Consider the following 18,065-nt stretch of genomic DNA (forward strand, 5'->3'; position numbering starts at 1 on the left):
CATTCAAAAATCAAAAGGCAGAAGTAGTTTCCCTGAGATGTGCCGTATCTTTATTTGACTTTTCATACAGCGGATTTTGTATTTTTATTCATTTTATGCTTATTATCCTATTTTATATTTACAAGATGTAAAACTGCACAAATCATATCAGTGGTAGCTTAACCTTCTATTTCAGAAAATAATAGTTCTGTTATTTTAACATTTAAACACTACTTTTGTTTCTGTGGTATAATTATTTTGTCTGAAGCTTTAGATGTTGCCAGTGTCTTGGAAGTCTCAATTAAATGAGACAAGTCTGGTAAGTCAGAACAGAAGGGTAATTTCTGAAGACTAGAGTTAAGCGACATATTAAATACTTCGGTACCTGTGGAAATTTGGTTAATTTGGCTTAATAATTAATAGTTGGACTGTGTAGTAGTGAACTAGTATTCCCTGTTACATTGTTGAGTTATACTACAGTTTATTGCATATGTGAGAGTGGGTAGTGCTGGGCAGCTGCATGTTCCAGGCGGACGGAAAGAAGTAGGATGGTTTGGGAGGGTGTGGAAACTTGGTGTGTTCTTCAGATAGTGCATAAGGTATGTGATTCAGGTTTTCTCTGCATATACATCAAGGGGAGTCTTATTTTATACTTTTTTCAGAATGGTGTGGGTACTGTGATTCACTAAATTAGGAATTAGCTCAAGCTGGATTATCTAAAGGACAGTGGATCAATGCGTAGCCGCTCTTCATAGCTACTCTTGCTTTCACTTGGGTGATCGGGTCCTTAGGGCAGACTTTCTTCAGAATTTGCCTTCTGCATCTTCACAAACTTTCTAAAGCTGTGCATGCATTTTCCAGGTACATATGTGCATATATGTGCGGATGTTTATAAGCAGAGTTAAAGCTATACATACTTAAAATTCCACCTTTAGGAATGATTTAGTCTGTCGGCATAGAAAAAAATTTCTTTTTCTTGAAGTATTATGCAATTCTGTATATGGCAGTATCTGTATTCTCTTTAAACATAAAGGGATTTATCATATATCTAGTGCAAGGTCAAAAAAGAGTTTTCTTTATTTTTCTGTTTTCAGAATCTGACAGTGGAAATTCCTGCATTTAACTATCCACAGAGAAAAGGCACCCTATACTTACTTACCACAAGTTAAGTTAGAGCTGCCAAAGATTTATTCTGTCTGAGGATTCGGATTAGTGTTTTCTTTTTTTTCTCCAGAAATGAAAGACTGCATCTGAAAAATCCTGTCAAGTCCAGTTTCGCTTCATTGTTCCTCAGTCCATAAACTTTTCTTTGTGCTGAAGAAAATGTACATAGGAGGTGCTGAAGAGGAATGAATTTGGCAAATATTACTAACATATGCCTTTCACTAGGACATAGTTCAACTTCTTATTCTATCACTCTTTGTTTGAAAATTGCTCTGCAGTCATACAGGAACTACATAAACTGTACCTTTGGCTTTTTGTTCTCAGCTAAATGGGAACAAGAAATACAGTTTTCATCATTACATCTCTGATAAAACAAAGGTTTTCCTCCTTTGCTCTGGCATGTTTTCAAGGTAATATAGCTTAGCATTCTTAAATAAAATAATCAGTGAGGGTTATAAGCAAAAACCTTCATCATTTTCAAGTCAAGAGTCCAAAAGTGCCTCCTAAGAAACAACAACTTGCTTACCAAAGCCCTTCAAATAATAGCTGTTTTAAATAGGAATAACAATGAGAGGTTTGCTGTATAAATGCTATTGTGTATAAATGAATATAATATTTTCCTTTTTGTGTATGCAGAAGTGTTGGAAATATTTATGAGATTTCCCCCCCCCCCCACTCTTTTTCTCCCTCTTTTTTTTTGCTTTCTTTTGCCAGGATTAACAGTTTAATAGTGAAGCAGGGCTCAGTGGAAATACGGTACCATGTTTTGTTTCCTATCAGCTGTATCACTTAATTGCAGTAAAAACTTGCTATTATATAACACAGCTGAATATTGGTCTCTGCAGCTCCATTTACCATCTGTAGCGTAGGCATAGTAATATTTAAGTGCTCCATGGAGGTGCTATTGGGCTTTGTTAGTTACGAGTAATATTTTATACTCCTTGTTGAAGAGAAGGGTCATGCCAAACGAATGCAGGTTTGAGAGATGCAGACATTTTTAGCAGTTCCCAGCAAGCAGGGCAGAGCGTATCCCCTGCAGCACAGGAGGCCCTTTGCGATCGGTGGGTGCCCTACCTCCCAGCGAAGTGTGGCGAGAGCAGCCCATTGCTGCTCTGGGCCTGGAGAGTTCACCTGTGGCCATCCACTGGTAGAGGGAGAAGCGAGAAGGATTTCTTGCGCCTTTCTTCTCAGTCTCAAACCCTCGCTAAACTGGCACCAACTTTGCTGAAGCACTTTGAAGTCTTTGGCTGGAATGTGTTGTCGATGTATGGAATGTGTTATGGATGTATGGAATGTGGGGGATATTATTCTTCATTATTATTGTAGACTCAAGCTGTGCTTGAAAGACGCTGAATGTTGACTGGGTTAAATTCAATTAAATATAGTGGCAAGGATCTTAGGTTGTCTTAGACACCCCACCCCCCACCCCCCCTTAATATGAAATAGTACAATATATAACTGAAAGTTGATATTAAATATTTTCAATTTTTTAATACAATAAGGCCTTATATTTATTAGACCAGAAAAAGTTTCTCCTAGAGGACTTTTTTTCTTATGCCATCCAAGAGGTAGTTACACTCCTAGCTTTTAAAATGCATGCTTGCGATCAATTAAAACTTTCATAAAGGAGGTTTCAGTTACTTTTAGATAAAAAAAATTACCCATGGAAACAGAAGTAATTTGGGGAAGTAAGCCTGGTGGAAGGTCAAGCTCATTAGCTTAAATTCTGGAAAATGCGCTCTAGTGCTGATAAGAAAGAACACACCGCTGAATGGATTAAGCTGCTTATTTGTATAAGAATACAGCAGTTTTCATTGAGAAAATGTTTTGTACAAAGAATCCATATACTTCCATGTGAGCAAGTGTGAGGCAGGTGCACAAATTAATGAGGGATATAAGGCATGTTTTTTCTCACAGCCTATGGCACACGGGCAGATCTAGGGCAGGTGTTCCAGTTAATGGGGAAAATATATTTGTGCATGGGGAAACATCCCTTTTTATGCTACAAAAAGGACCACGCACATGTTTCATAATGGAAAGGGCTTGGAACTTCATTCACTTGAGTGGAACAACAAGTTATTCCATTGGGATTGTGACTGCGTTGTGAAAGTGAGAAAGCAAAATAGCCCTGCACTGTGGTGTGTTATCACATTAGCAGCTTTCCATTGCATCAGATAGGACAGAGGAGTTTGTCTTCCACTGCAAAGATGCAAAACTTGCCACCTCCTGCCCTTTTATGTTCTCATAGCTCCTATGTATTGTAGTGGTGAGAGCTGATGCTGTTGCTGGAAGGTAATCGATTAGCAGCTGAAAAAAAACCCCCAAACCTGAAGGAACTTTTCAGCTCATAAAGCTTTTATGAGCTGAAAAATGCTTATGGGGGTGGTGTTTAACAGTGGTTGAGGGGATGCTGGAAACATAACTCCTGTCTGTATCAGGAGTAATTTGCACACCTGCATTTTTTGGAGACATTTAAAAGTCTTTACTTATATGTGAATATGTTTCAAAGTGCTTCTTGGACCCTGGGACTCACACCAGCTCTGTCTGGTTTCTTGTCCCCTCCAGCTTTGAACAGAATGAAATTGCAGGAACTTGTGCTCTGTAGATGTGGAATTTTATGGAAAGAGGTTATAAACCTTTGTGTTTCAACATGTAATTCTCTGACATGCATATTTCTGTCTTAGCAGTGTAAGAGGGCATGTGAAATTTGAATGAAATGCAGCATGGTAATGAGTCATAGTCATAAACCTTAACAAAGAAGGCAGAATAGAGTCTTTTCAGGTCCTTCTTAGGCCTTGTCTTAAAATGCATTTAATCCTGTTGTCTTCACAGCTCCTTCTGGAGGGCTGTCCCAGATCGTCATGGCTGTCTTTAAGTCTGATTCCAATATCTAGCCTGAATTGCTTCTTGGCCAGTTTATACCCATGTTTATTCTTGCCAGCATTGTCTGTAGCTTGAATAGGTCTTTTTTCTTCCTGACACTTATCCCTTGATACTTTTATTTCTCTGCTCAGTTATAGAGAATAACCATGTCCCCTTTCAGCCTTCATTTTGCTAACTTCTGAGGGGAATGTGTGCGTGGGAGAGTGGAAATGCGCTGGGAGCATGCTGGGAGGAAAGACGCTGGCTCTGGTCCGGAGGCTGTGGGTGTCAGGATGGTGCTATGGCCAGACCAGACGATGGTGTGGAGGGACAGGAACAGCATGCCTCGCAACACCATTTCCAGGCAGCACTTCACTTGCAATAGAACCAGCTTCAAAGCATGCAGCATGTAGGCTTGTGTCTGTCTGCACCTGTACCCACATTGTTCTCTTTTAAGTTATTTTATTTATGTCCACTGGCAAATATCTATCTGGACACTGTAGTATACACACATGTGCTATGTGTAATTTTTGGTGTACCTTTCAAAAACTACGTGTATTAGAGAGACTTCTGCTGAAGGTGAGGAGGCTTTGTCTTTTATGTGCTGACATCACCATTTGTTTTTCCTCAAATGAAAAGTATATGCTACTGAAACCTATTGTTTATTCATAGGACCTATTTCAAATCAAAGTTTATTGCAAAGGAAAGATGCTGTCTTGCATTCACTGCATTCTGCTGCTTTAGGTAGTGACTGATAACATGCCCAAGTGGATGTGGATGTGTATGAATAGGACTTCCCTGCCTGTGCAAGCTGTTCAGCTTTCTTAACAAATGCTTAATTCTTGATACCACTGTCATGCATTTATGAGAAGAAGAGTTCCAAATTTACCTAAACATTGCAGTGAGCAAAGTACAATTTAATTTGCAAGTTCATTTCAACTTGTATGCATTTGGACGTGGTGTTCTGTGGCCACGGTTTGTTGGTACTGTGCAACTAGACTGAACTGAATTCATTTCTGGTGGGATGTTGAAGCAATAGTAAAAATGGCCTCACATGCGCTGAACCAACATCCCACCTTATTAAGTGCAAAATCTCCTATTTATTTAATGGAGGGCTGGGCTTGTCTCCTTATTAACTGTAACGTTCCAGATGACATTAAGACTATGGCAGCTGCTGCTCCTCATCAACCCTGGAGAAAGACCACATTCCCTGCTGCCCTGAGCGTGCTGCAGTCAATGGATATGGTCTTATTTCAGTGTTTGAATTAGTAATTTGGTTCTTCCTGGTAGTGTTTTGTTTTGAGCCCTGGGCTTGTGTGTTCAGCTAAGAAAGAAAACCACCTTGTGGTTTTGAAACACATTTCCAAATGAAATAGGTTTGTCAATGTCTGATAGCTACTCAAGTCATTTTCATGCCCTGAATGACCGAACTCTCTTATGTTATTCATAAAACCTGGCATAGACACAGCCAAGTTCTCATTTTTTTCTGGAGCAACTGAAGTGTTAAATGCTAAATAACATGGCCAGATTCTGATATCATCTTCCCCAGTGTAATTACACCATAGTAATTCCAATGAGGTGATTGAGAGCAGAATTGTTATGGGGATGTGGGGATGGTAGGTATCAGAATGTCTTCATAACGTTTACAGCTTCTGGTTCATTCTATAATTAGGTGATTTTTTCTTCAGAACAAATTCGTGTCACATATTTAACCCAAACTGATAGACCTGTTGCTTAATTAAACCAGTTGTAATTTTTCTATATTAGAATACTCATGTTGTACTGGTGCTGTGGAGGGTGTTTTAAAATAGGTTGGACACCATCACATATAAATCATATTTAAAATGCAACAGCAACGATGCCCTGTGTGAAAGCAAGCCCTAATAAACAAGTAATTGTAACAAATTCAAGCTTTTTGTACACTGCTCTTTTTTCCAAAACAAAGGAAAAGAAAAAAAACCAACCCCATATCCAACAGAGCTGAAACTTGATACTTAGAAAGTTTCTCAGGAAGCTAAGACTGTGAATTAATAAGTAGTCTTCAGGCCACTATTACTGGCTCTTCCTGAAGACTTATTATAGAACAATAATTTCTTTTTTCACATTCCTTTTAGTCTTCAGACTATTGCTGGCTCTTCCTGAAGACTTATTATAGAACAATAATTTCTTTTTTCACATTCCTTTATAGACTTCCATAGATACAAGGAACAATGCCCTCACATTAAATACTGCACATTCCCTGCTGTTTTTGCATTGTTTCCAAGGAAACGCCTCAGATCTAGACATAGGGATTACACATTTCTAGCTTTCTTATAGCTCTGTGTTTATTCATGAGGGGGCAGAAGCTAGTTGTATACTCTACCCTATGTGAGGTAGGAACACTATGAAAATCAATGAAACTGAAGTATTTCTACATCTCCAAAATGTTACTTAAGCATTTATTTGTTCTTACCTTAATTGAATTATTTGGCTTCTTGGGCTATATGCTTTTTTTCAGTTTATTTTGCCCACATTCAGAGCCTGTCAGGTGTGAACTAATTCTGAGTCAGTAGCCTTATAACCATGTTAGTATAGGATGGAGTTTGTGCTAACAGGTTTATATTCAAAAGTCTGCCCCCCTCTGCTATTTTTTCAGTGCTGCACTAAGCTTACCACAGCTAGGAATCTATTTTTAGCGATAGTTGGCTGAAAACTTTTGTTCTCAAGTATTGTCCAACAAAAATGTCTTTTTCAAAAAACAAGTGTTTATAAAAACAAATTAATATTTTTCCAAAACAAATATTCCATTTATGCCAAGGAAAAAAATGTAAATGGAAAAAGTTCTGCTTTTAAAAGCAAAATGAAACCGTTTCTCATTTTTGTATATGCATGGATTATATGGTTAAAAAGAAGCTCATGCTCTGTGTGCATTATATGTTCTTTTCCCAGCTCTGAGCAATGAAATAGTTAAATATTTACAGGTATACTGCAGCTTGCTCTCAGATAAGTCTTCTTCAGTTATAAGCTTATTCTAGAGTATTTGCTGCATCAGGCTTCCTTTTCTGCTCTGCTCTTCCTTCTATTTCATCTGCTGTTCACATGTCTCTGCAGAGTTCAGGAAAGGGTGAGGATCAAAGGCACCCTAAAAGTTGATCCAGATAGAAACTATGTATCAAAATACTGTTTTAGTACTTAATTTTTGAAAGTCTTTCAAGCACATGGTGCTGCACTCCTTTTCCTAAAATTGTGTCTGAAAGAGAGAGTCACACCTGTGTCATTCCATCTGCAGCAGTGGGGTTTTTACAGCCTTAATGTTGGTTTAACTGAGAATCTGGTTTATCCCTAGGCTGCTTTAGATGTTTAATACCCAAAGCAATCATGTTTATTAACCCGTCTAGCTAATTTTCAATTTTTTTCAGCTTTTTTCCCACAAGTCAGGGGATGATGTTAAGAATATTCCATTAAAATTACAATTACAGAATCCACTCTGTCTTCTGAGTAGTATTTGCAAAGCACAAGACTCAGATTTATGTGCAAAAATCCACATGCCATGTATGTCAATATTTATGTGCATAATCACTCTAACTATATTCTAAAACATATATTTGCATTTAAAATATTATGAAGATACTATAGTAACTTGAGTTACTACTGCTACTGCTGTAGTAAGTCAAGTCATTTTGCACAAGCAGATGGATCTAGGACAAGGGTGATTTGCCTCACAACAGACCATTCCAACAAAGCTTTGGTCATATTTCAATGAAGAAAACTGAAGCTTAAAAAAAAGATTTGCCATGACAGAATGACTGTATGTTGCCACATGATTAATAACTCTAAATACAGGAGCAGGGACTGCAGCCAAACAGTGTATCTAATCAGCTGTGATTTTGGGTGCTGGCTGTGTGACCAGTGGGCTTGTACAGACATTAAATAAAAAGTGTGCTTATGAGGTACTTGAAATATGCTTGGAAAATTGTAGGGGATAAAATGTCAGAAAAGCATCATGATAAGTGGCGGTATAAATACATAAACTTTTCCAGATATCTGTAAAAAGAGCATTGTGGGGTAGGTCAGGTGGGGTAATCATCATCATAGCTTTAGTTCTTTGAACAGTTATTCAGAATGACACCATTTTGCATGGGGAGGATCCTCCTGAAAATGTATGTTTGTTTTTTTTCCTTCCTTCCCGCCTTCCTTCCTACCTTCTGTCCTTCCTTCCCTCCTGCCTTCCTTCCCTCTTGCTCTCTTTATCCTCTCTATTTCCCTCTTTCCCTCTTTTCCCCTCTCTCTCTCTTCCCCGCCTTTTATTTTTGCCACATAAAATTCCTCCTTTGAAACAAATTACTTTGATTAAGAAAGTAAAATTTAGCACATGCCTACTATGTAAACCAACCTTTATTACTCCTACACTAATAGAATATCGACCTAATTTTTTCCAGAACTGCCACATTAAGGGGTATACTGTAAGTTTGCTCCTAAAGCCAAATATTGTTGACATTACTGGAGAAAGGGACAGGGGAAGGAATATTCATTATAGACCATTTCACATCTGAACAGCCAGAGAAGCAGTCAAATGGTGGACATCTGCTTTGACATTGTAACTGTAGTATTTTGACTTTTGCCCCAAATTTTTGCTGTGACAAGTTGGTTTTGGTTCTTCTGGGAGGGGACACTCTCTTCCCATGTTAGTAGGGCCAGAACTGGTTCCTTCTTGTTCCATCTGTGTAACAGCAAAAACATTTGAGGTTGCCCTGGTGTAACATGGTGTAGTTTAACCAAGGGATTGCGGTGAAGTGGGCTAGGAAAGGGCAAGACCCATTGATATCTCACTGTTTCCACCTCAGTCATGGAACACTACACATGAGATCAAGGCTGAAGTTGTTCTGGTGAGCAGTTGCTTTCCTTCCCAGCCAGCTCTTCTGTTTACCACCTGACCTCATGAGTCGTAGTGTGGAGTTTGGCTTTTCTATATATACATCCAGATAGACCATCTAATCCAGATACCGTGTGACTGCACAGTCTGACTTTGTGCTTTGTTTAGGATTTCAGCTGGAGGAAATGATTTATTACTTGCCAGTTGTTTGTTTTTGGGTTGTTTAGCCCTGCAGAGTTTTAGAATTGTCTTCTCCGTAGGCAGTAAGTAAAATGTTGTAATTGGAAGGATGCTCATGTCAGGGACTGCTCAGGAGGAGGCACCGCTGGCTGGAGTGTCATTTTGTTAATGACATGTTGGGGTAGAGAGGAAGTGGGAATAGTTGTCCTTAGAATATTGTATGACAAATATTCAGTCATTATCCAGGGAACTGTATCCTGCACTTGCTGGGGCTTAGACTTGACACTGCAAGGCTGCCATTTTTAACAACTTGACATTTTACTCAATCTGTTTTTTCTTAACAAGTTTACCGCTGTGTCAGGGGGGGAACGCAGGAAGCAATGAAGCTGAAGGAAATGCCAGAGGTTGCCAGAAGGCTTCATGATATGCTTTTATAATAAAACGGTTCCTTTATTTCTGACATGGTTTTTGCATCATCATGTCTATTACTTTAAAATTTGGCAGGGGTGTTTAAGCACAGCCACGCAGGCCAGAGCCCTGTGCAAAACAGATGTCCACATAAGCGACATCCACTTTCCACAGGTGTTTCTGGTCATAGCCAACTCTGTCAAGATGGAGCTTGGGGGGGAATGGTATAGCTGTAAAAAGGCTGCTGGAACATGCCAGCAATTGATACTCAGGTTTTCAAGGGCTCTGTATCTTGCGTGGAAACAGAGACACCCAAATATGGTAAAGCAGACTGGGTAAGTGAATTTGAGTAGGCAAGACTGACCACCCACCTTGAATTACTTTCAACTTCTACCCAGCCAGCTGTGCAAAAATTATTATTTTCAAATATTTTCTTCCAGAAATTTACTTGAGTAATTGAGATTTTTATGCAAGGTCAATTTATATATGATTTTTTTTTTTTACTGCTGATGAGATTTAAAAAATGCAAACTTCTCTTTTGACTGTCAGGGGGAGAACAAAACATAAATTTTGATAAAATTTAGAGGGTAAAAAAAGTAAACCTATTGAAATGTGCCCTACATCCTTAAGCATTTCTAAAGGGAGCCAAAGTTAACAAAACTTTTAGAAATATATATCCAGCTGGGGAACATTTTTAAGTGAACTGAATAAAACCTTTTGTTTATTTAGACTGAACGGTAATCAAGAACTGGATTTTACTAGACCTCATCATACATACTAGTCATGTTAACGTGAGGGAGAAGGATTAAAATAATAAAAAATTTAATTATTTCTGGACCTTTCTTTGTTGTCTTTTACTTAGGTGTGTATAATAGTAGCCATGTTTCTTTAACACCTTAGACCAGCTCCTTGGCAGTATTCCCACCTTTTCCTGTAGGGGGGGAGATGGGGTATGCCTGAAGCACTGTTGCACTTTGACCGTGCTTAAGTAGGTTAATGATATTACAAGATGGCACAAGTTAGAGAAATTGCATGTACCGAAGGCTGACACTTGGAATTTTCCTTCAGCAGGAAATGTCTGTATTTCAAAATCTTATTTCTTTTGAAATGAGATGAAAAGAACAATTAAAAAAATCCCTTTTCTATGAAACAAAATGGCCCAAAAGATGTTATCAATGTTTTATTTCTGTAAAATTGAAGCTTTCTGTTCCAATTTAAATGTAATATTTTAAGGGGAGGGGGAAAAAAAGCCCTAAACACAGGTTTTGAAACAAACAAAAAAATTAAATAGTTTTTTTGTAGGGGGGGCATCTTGTCAGATCGCTTCTTTACTTCTTCAGTATGCTTTTAAACAAAATATATTCAATAAGACTGACACATTCGTGTGGAATTGGTTGAGTTTTGTTTTGCTGGAATAGTTCCCGCAAGCCATAGTCATAAAACTGCTTGAATCCACCCAGACTGCAAATCTGGTCCCTGGCAGAGCTGAGGTTCAGGGGAGTCAATATATGACATAAAGCTGTTTAAGCCTTTCCTCGTGCTAGATCCTCTCCCAAGTCCAGATACGAGGCTTCACTGGACTTTCAGAGGGTTTAAATAAACCATTTTGAACCTCTTCTACTTTGAGGACTCCTAAATATTTTCCAGATGGAGACACCTGTTGGCTGAATTTAAGCCTGCTGACTGTAGGCTCGCTCTTGGTAGGTCACCTTTGCAAACCTGTCAGGAATGTCCCTCAAATGTGCAGGGATTTTGAGACAACACATTAAAGCCATTTGTTTAGGTTATTCAGAGAGTCTTAATCAAACACAGTGTGCATGTTTGCTGAATTATTCTGTGGATTGTCTGTTTGGATCCGCTTTTCATAGCAGCTTCAATCTGCAGCAAATTCTATGAATGTACAAAAATGAGGAAGATGATGATTCACGCGTCTGCCTTCGGTCCTCATTGCCATCAGTGTGCTTTTCATAGCACATTTTTACAATCTGTTCCTGCAATGACTTTGTCAGAATAATGGGTTTTGAATGAGTAATGGTCTAATCAATAGCTGTTATGAAGCTTGAGACATCCAACTTGAGTTGTCATTTAACAGCCTACCTAAGCTGATGGTCTATTCTTCCATGATGAGCTGAACCATTGTGCTAACTGCTAGGTATTAGGTATTAGACTAGGTCCCCTGGTCCTAGTCCCAGACACCTCTGACCTTGATCTCAGAGCATCCAATCAGTTGGAGGTGATGTTTAAGGCTGTTGCCAGAGAGTGCAAGTTTACTGTTATGTGTGTGATGGGAGTCTTCTGCAGGAGGTGATGACTGTAGTACTGTGCAGACCCACTGTAGTAAAAAGAGGAGGCATATAAAAATATATGTAGAGTACATATCTGTGGGGAAGAAACAAGGTGACTTAACATGGAAAACAGAGTAGTTAACAAGTATGCACAGGGGAAGAAAAAACAGATTTTCTCAATTTTTGCCTTAAATTAAATTGTTTATTGCTTTTCTCTCTGACTCAAACATTTTTTATTTTCATTACAAGTTACCGCATTACCTTTTTCACAGTCACCAACCGTTACATTTGTAGAAATTTGATACAAAAACACATATATACAATATTTTAATGACATTTTAGTCATACTATGGTCTAAATTCACCCTGATATAATTCTGTTGAAGCCAAAGCCAAAATTTTCTGGTTATCAAGTGCAGGAAGCAATTTGACTAATGCAAACTATTTTGTTTTTTCATGCTAACCTGTGTCTTGTTTATGGGTTCTTGGTGGTGAACGTTATGGAGTTTGTGATATAATTAGCCAAAGCCAAAATTTTCTGGTTATCAAGTGCAGGAAGCAGGAAGCCTAATGCAAACTATTTTGTTTTTTCATGCTAACCTGTCTTGTGGTTATGGGTTCTTGGTGGGGGACGTTATGGAGCTACTATGGTCTAAATTCACCCTGATATAATTCTGTTGAAGCCAAAGCCAAAATTTTCTGGTTATCAAGTGCAGGAAGCAATTTGACTAATGCAAACTATTTTGTTTTTTCATGCTAACCTGTCTTGTGGTTATGGGTTCTTGGTGGTGAACGTTATGGAGTTTGTGATAGTGTCAACATTATGCAATGGAATGAACGCTTTCGAAACAAACAGTCCAAAATGTTTTTGGTCTTCCTTTTAAATTCTTTTTTCTTTTTAGATCTATTCTAATCAAAATATAAGGCCTGATTCAAAGTCCACAGAACATTTTATGAATCTTTCTGTGAATTTCATGGGTTTATCAGACCTCTTAGTCCTACAAAAGGCTGAACTCTATTACCTCTCACAAACAACTCAGCATGTTGCTCTGAAGAAATAAATGGACAAATTGAAGGAATCTATGGGTGAAATTCTGTTATCTGCAGGATGCCAGATTAGATGTTAACAGTCCCATTTTGAATAAGACTTCACAAATCTGTGCTAAATCCATAAGTCTTCTGAATGAAATATTTTGGTTTCTGAAAGTTTGGAAAACATCAGAATCTGTTTTTTATTTAATTCTCTATTAATTCTTCTTCAGCTGCTTATCTGAAGGTTTTTGAGAGAGAAAATGCTTTTTACTGCCTGCCCCCTCAAAAATTATGTTGGAAAAGCCCTTTAAGGTTCTTTGTAGAATACTAAAAGTCTTCTCAAGGAAAAATGTTACCACATGTTACACATTTTTTGGATGTGCAAAACTTAGCTTGTCCATCAGTAACATAGAGGCAACTTCTACATTTGATCCAGTGCAAAATTAATGTGGGTTTAGAACCAATTGTCATTAGAAGGGTTGTAATGGAAATTAATGCCATCTCAGTCAATCTCTCTGTGGTTTATGTAGTAGCAGTCAAGTCCTCTTGCAGCTAAAAGGCACCCAGTAGCCAGAGGGATTTCCATTTCTTACACATAGTTGACTGTTACTGAGATAGATGCCTATTCCATACAGCTAATTTAAAACATCTAGACGTAGTAAACGGATTAAGAAACACTCTAGGCTGCATAAACACTCATCCACCTATCTATTCCATCTCTATTTCAGTGCATACCTCATCACTTTCCTCAATAAGAGGCTATACTGATAAATCTCCTTTAGGACTTGTTTGGATTGGCAGTCTGAACTGACAACCCTTGGTTTTACTGCTTTTTAGCTACTTGTTTTTACTTTCTTTTTCTTGGAGTCATAGTAACAAAGCACCTTTGAACAAGTGCTCCTTTCGGCTTGTTTGCCATGATAATATATGAGCTATTGATAAAGGTATTTAGGAGCCAAACTCCTTTCCTCATTTCATCTCTTATTAATAATCTCAGGTCTGTATGTCTTTATCTGCAGCTGGAATGGACACGAACATGAATAGGGGCAACATATGTCAGCTGCATCTAGACAGTTTAAAACCATTGCAAGTGTTTGTGTGTCTGTCCTAAGGGTCTAACAAACCAGTTCAGCAGATAAGACTTTTCCCTCCTGTATTCATATTTTATGGTAACACTTAGGTTTTAATCCTAGTGTCTTACTTATTCTTAGAGGACAATGTTATATGTTATATGAGCTATATTGTTACGTAGATTATTGGTAATCTCTGGGGTTTAAGAGATTTTTCTGTAGCTGTTGACACTAACCATTGGCAGCTTGGTTGTTAACACTGAGTAATCAAAGCTTTAGAAAGGAGGAGAAATTCTAATTAAAAAAAAAAAAAATCAGTTGGTTTCCTTGCTGTTTTCTTAAAAGCTGGTTATTTTTTTCTTGGAAAAAAAACCAAAACAAAACCACTTTGTATTTAATGAAAAAGCCTCCTGAAAATTTATTATTGGAATATCATACCTTTAGCTAAGGTTCTTTTATGTGGATCTTTGTGGCATGTGAGATCTTGAAAAAGCTAACAAAGTAAAAGTAAGGTCTGATAGAGATCTTTGCATATGTAAGAATTTGTATATGTCTTCTAGGTGAATTTAGAACAGATGTTGTTAATTAAATTTATTACCTACCATAAATGATTTAGCGTGAGCTAGTAATTTGGGGGACTCCCAGGTGTGCACTGCTACAAAAATAATACACTGGTCAGAACTTGTTAGTCATGGTACCCTCCTACAAATTACAGCCTATTCAGTCCCATCCAGGTTTTTAAAGTTTTTTTAATGTATAGTTCTGTGCAAAAGCATGCTACATGCTTTGTGCACACAATCCTAACAGCTGTGTATGAAATCATAATTAATCCTTATGCCACATTAGTCTATATACCAGGTTATTTATACGTATTCCTTCTTAAGCTGTGCACACAGCACAAGCCATCTTTCTTGCCCATGAACATTTCTATGTGTAGTTCTCTGGTTCTGTATGTTGGTGCAGTTATTTTACAATGAATTTACTGAGAATCAGAAACTCTCAAAGCTCCCTAGTAGCTTTGACTTGCCATTCCCCCTTCAGTTATTGAATTCCCATGTATTTTTGCATTAACAGTTTTGAAAAGAAGGTGTGTAATTCTATGTTGATTAGAACTTCTACTTTTATGAAAATAGGATTCCTCAGTATGACTAACGTTGCTGTTGGCTAAAATTTGTGGATTCTGAAAGTGATGTTATTAGACATGCTTCTCTACATCATATTGCAAATCTTGGACAAATAACTAAATTCTTGGCTTTCTGCTTGCACAAAATTTGAAAGAGAGATCTGGGAAGACTCAAATAAATGGCTGCAGAAGTTATATTTTTCTGTGGCATCGGGTAGGCTCTGTAAATATTTTTAACCTACCGGAGGAAGGAACAGGGAGAAATTCTCTCTTTATGAGCATTGCATAGAACAACTCCCAACAAGCACATGTGAAGGAGAGAGAAGGAGTTTCAATTCTGTAGTCATCTAACAGAGCTGTCATAACACCAGGCTTTGTTGGGGCAATACAAAATAGCAAGGCAGAAATGAGGTTAAAACCAAACTTTTTTTGTTGCACTGGGAACGCTGAGCTTAGTGCTGTACAAACTGAATATTTTAGTGGAAATACACAATGCTGAAGGTGATTTATTCTCTGTAAGGCTGGCATGGATCTTAATTTTTCCCAAGTTGTTTAACAATTGGATCAAAGCCTCAGATTCAGGGTACCTTATTAAGTGTTCTTTGTAAAACAGACCTGAAGTTGCCATTTACTCTTCAACCAGAGGTTTAGCAAAATGAAGATTCAGTAATACTTCATGAGTTTAGCTGTAAACATAGCGTAAGATATGAGAACATTAATTCTCAATAGAGTTGCAATGACCTTTTCAAGACCCACATTGCAGTCAATTTGCACACACAAAACACCCCAAGCCAAAGAATCACAAGCCTTTCACAGTGCTCTGCGTCATTTTAATGTGATTTAATACATTCTTTTCCATAATGATCACCTGATTACTCTATCTCTGAGGGCTCTGTAGTCATAGAGGTTAAATGATGTTCATATGTAGGGAATTACTTCAAACTAATGAAATACTTTACCTGTCAGGTTCTCATTTTTTTTACATCTTGTAAATAGTTTTAATGGGGAAGATTTACTTAAGAATTGTGCTCTGTCATATACTGGGTATGCCAGAATACCTGCAAATATTCTTTGAGGAGCAGTCATTGCTGACAGCGCTGTAGGACAGGAGCCCTGTACGTTGGTTCAGATCCTCTACTGGCAGATGTAGACAAGCTTCATTGGCTATGCCACTTTATACCAGCACACAGTAATTTTGCTTTGGACAAAATGGTTATAAACACAGTCTCAGAAGAAAGATACATTCATGGAATAAGAATTCAGCACAAAGTTTCCAGCTTCAAGTCAGTCAGCCACGCCTGAAATTTGGCTTTTTTTCCGAGGTGGTTGTATCTTTTTTTTTTTTTTTTTTTAATGAGGGTAGCATCTATTGCCTGGAACAGAAGGTTTGAAGTACTGTTTATGCTGAGAGGGCACATTTAAAAAGTGTCTATGAAATTTGGGATCATAAATCTTAGAGGAATTCACGAGGGCTTCTGCAGCTAAATCCTTGTCTACTTAGAACTTCTTTCCTCCTTTTCGTCTGCTTGGCCACCTAGAAAAAAATTTGAGAGATTTGCAATCTGTGGGAGTGTGTAAATAATTCAAAGAAAGTGGTATGCAGAAGAAAATAGCTGGACTTTACTCATGTTACTATCTGAATGGTGATTGATTTTTGAACCTGGGATATTTTTCTTATTTGTTTCACAATGCTTTATAATGCCAAATAGCAACAACTTTGCAAAGTGAGACTTTATTTACTGACCTAGGGTCCAAGTGTAAAGAATAGAACAATTAATGTAGTTTTTATGGTGTTCCTAGTAATTTGAATTACTCTATGCTGAGAATAAATGGAGTTGCAGAGGCGTATTCTATATGTCCTATTTTATTTTAGACTTTGACTTGCTTAGCTTTGTCTAAGTTCAATTTTTGGTAAAGGTTAGCTAGTGTCTCAAATCCTTGGAAGCAGTTGCTGCAGGTTGGAACCAGAGTCTTTAGTCTAAAAATGATTTTCATCTTGTCCATTTCTTATCTCTGCTGAATAACGTAGAATAAGTTAGCTCAGGTGTGGGTTTGGACTAAACATGCATGGCTATCGACAGTACTACATAATCAATATTTTCAATATACACAAAGGCTTCAAGTAGAAAGTCAAACACTGTGGCAACATTTAACTTTGTATCAATGAAGAACACACTGAATTTACTACCTTTGAATTTCTTTTTGTTTTTTTTTTCTCCAATGGTTTGCTTATACTTCATATGTGTACTATAATGCGCAACCGTCGCTGTCACTTAGTGATTATGAAAAGCTCTCTTTTTTTTGCAGATCATCCGGTGAATGAATTTTTGGATCTGTTCAGTCGCCACATGCTTCCTCATGCAATAGATGAACCCCACATTGATGCAGAATCAGCTCAGACTGAACCCTGTACTTCAGACTCTGTGCAGGATTCGTCTGAATATATAATATTGGATCCTTTCTTTCCAAACCTTATAGAGTTTGAAGAAGAGGAAGACTGTGAAAATACTACTGATGTTACAACTCCTCCAGCTTTGCAGTTCATCAACGGAAAGCAACAAGTTACTAGTGCACCTAAGAGCACAAAAGCTGAGGAAGCAAGAAGTGACCAAATTGAAAGCGTTGCACATTCCAAAAATGTAACCTTTTCTCAAATCAATGAAACAAACACATTTATAATACCTGAAACTGAAGCTTCTGGTACTATGCAACCAAGCAAAGCTGGAGAACTAATAGGGGCGTTCAAAGTTACACAACCGACAGCAGATGTTGCAATGTTAGAACCTGTTTATAGTGGTGAGTCAGAAGTTGCCACAACAGATAAATCAATAACCATTACTTCTTCATATGAGCAGTCTCTGCAAAAAAGTAAAGAGACCGTAACATGGCATGGAACTGAGGAGAGCTCTACTAAAGATACAAAAAACTTGCTTTTGATTACCAGCGAATCTTCTGGAGATGGCTCCACCGAATCTGATTTATCCAGTTCTGTTTTCTCAGACAAAAAAAATTCTGGTATAACTTCTGCTCCTGATGCATTTACTGTGGAAAGTTCTGCTGTAACTGCTTCTCTGGATGCAGTTTTTAATACTGCTACGGTAGGCATAGGTG

The 18,065-nt window shown here is 37.8% G+C and overlaps 1 protein-coding gene across 1 annotated transcript in view; it reads left to right on the forward strand.

Moving 5' to 3' along the window:
* The window catches only part of VCAN (versican), a 114,919-nt gene that overhangs the window by 60,098 nt on the left and 36,756 nt on the right, over positions 1–18,065 (forward strand). The window lies entirely within an intron of this gene.

Source organism: Aptenodytes forsteri, unplaced genomic scaffold (genome assembly GCF_000699145.1).
Source record: "Aptenodytes forsteri isolate BGI_AS27 unplaced genomic scaffold, ASM69914v1 Scaffold116, whole genome shotgun sequence".
Taxonomy (NCBI): Eukaryota; Metazoa; Chordata; class Aves; order Sphenisciformes; family Spheniscidae; genus Aptenodytes; species Aptenodytes forsteri.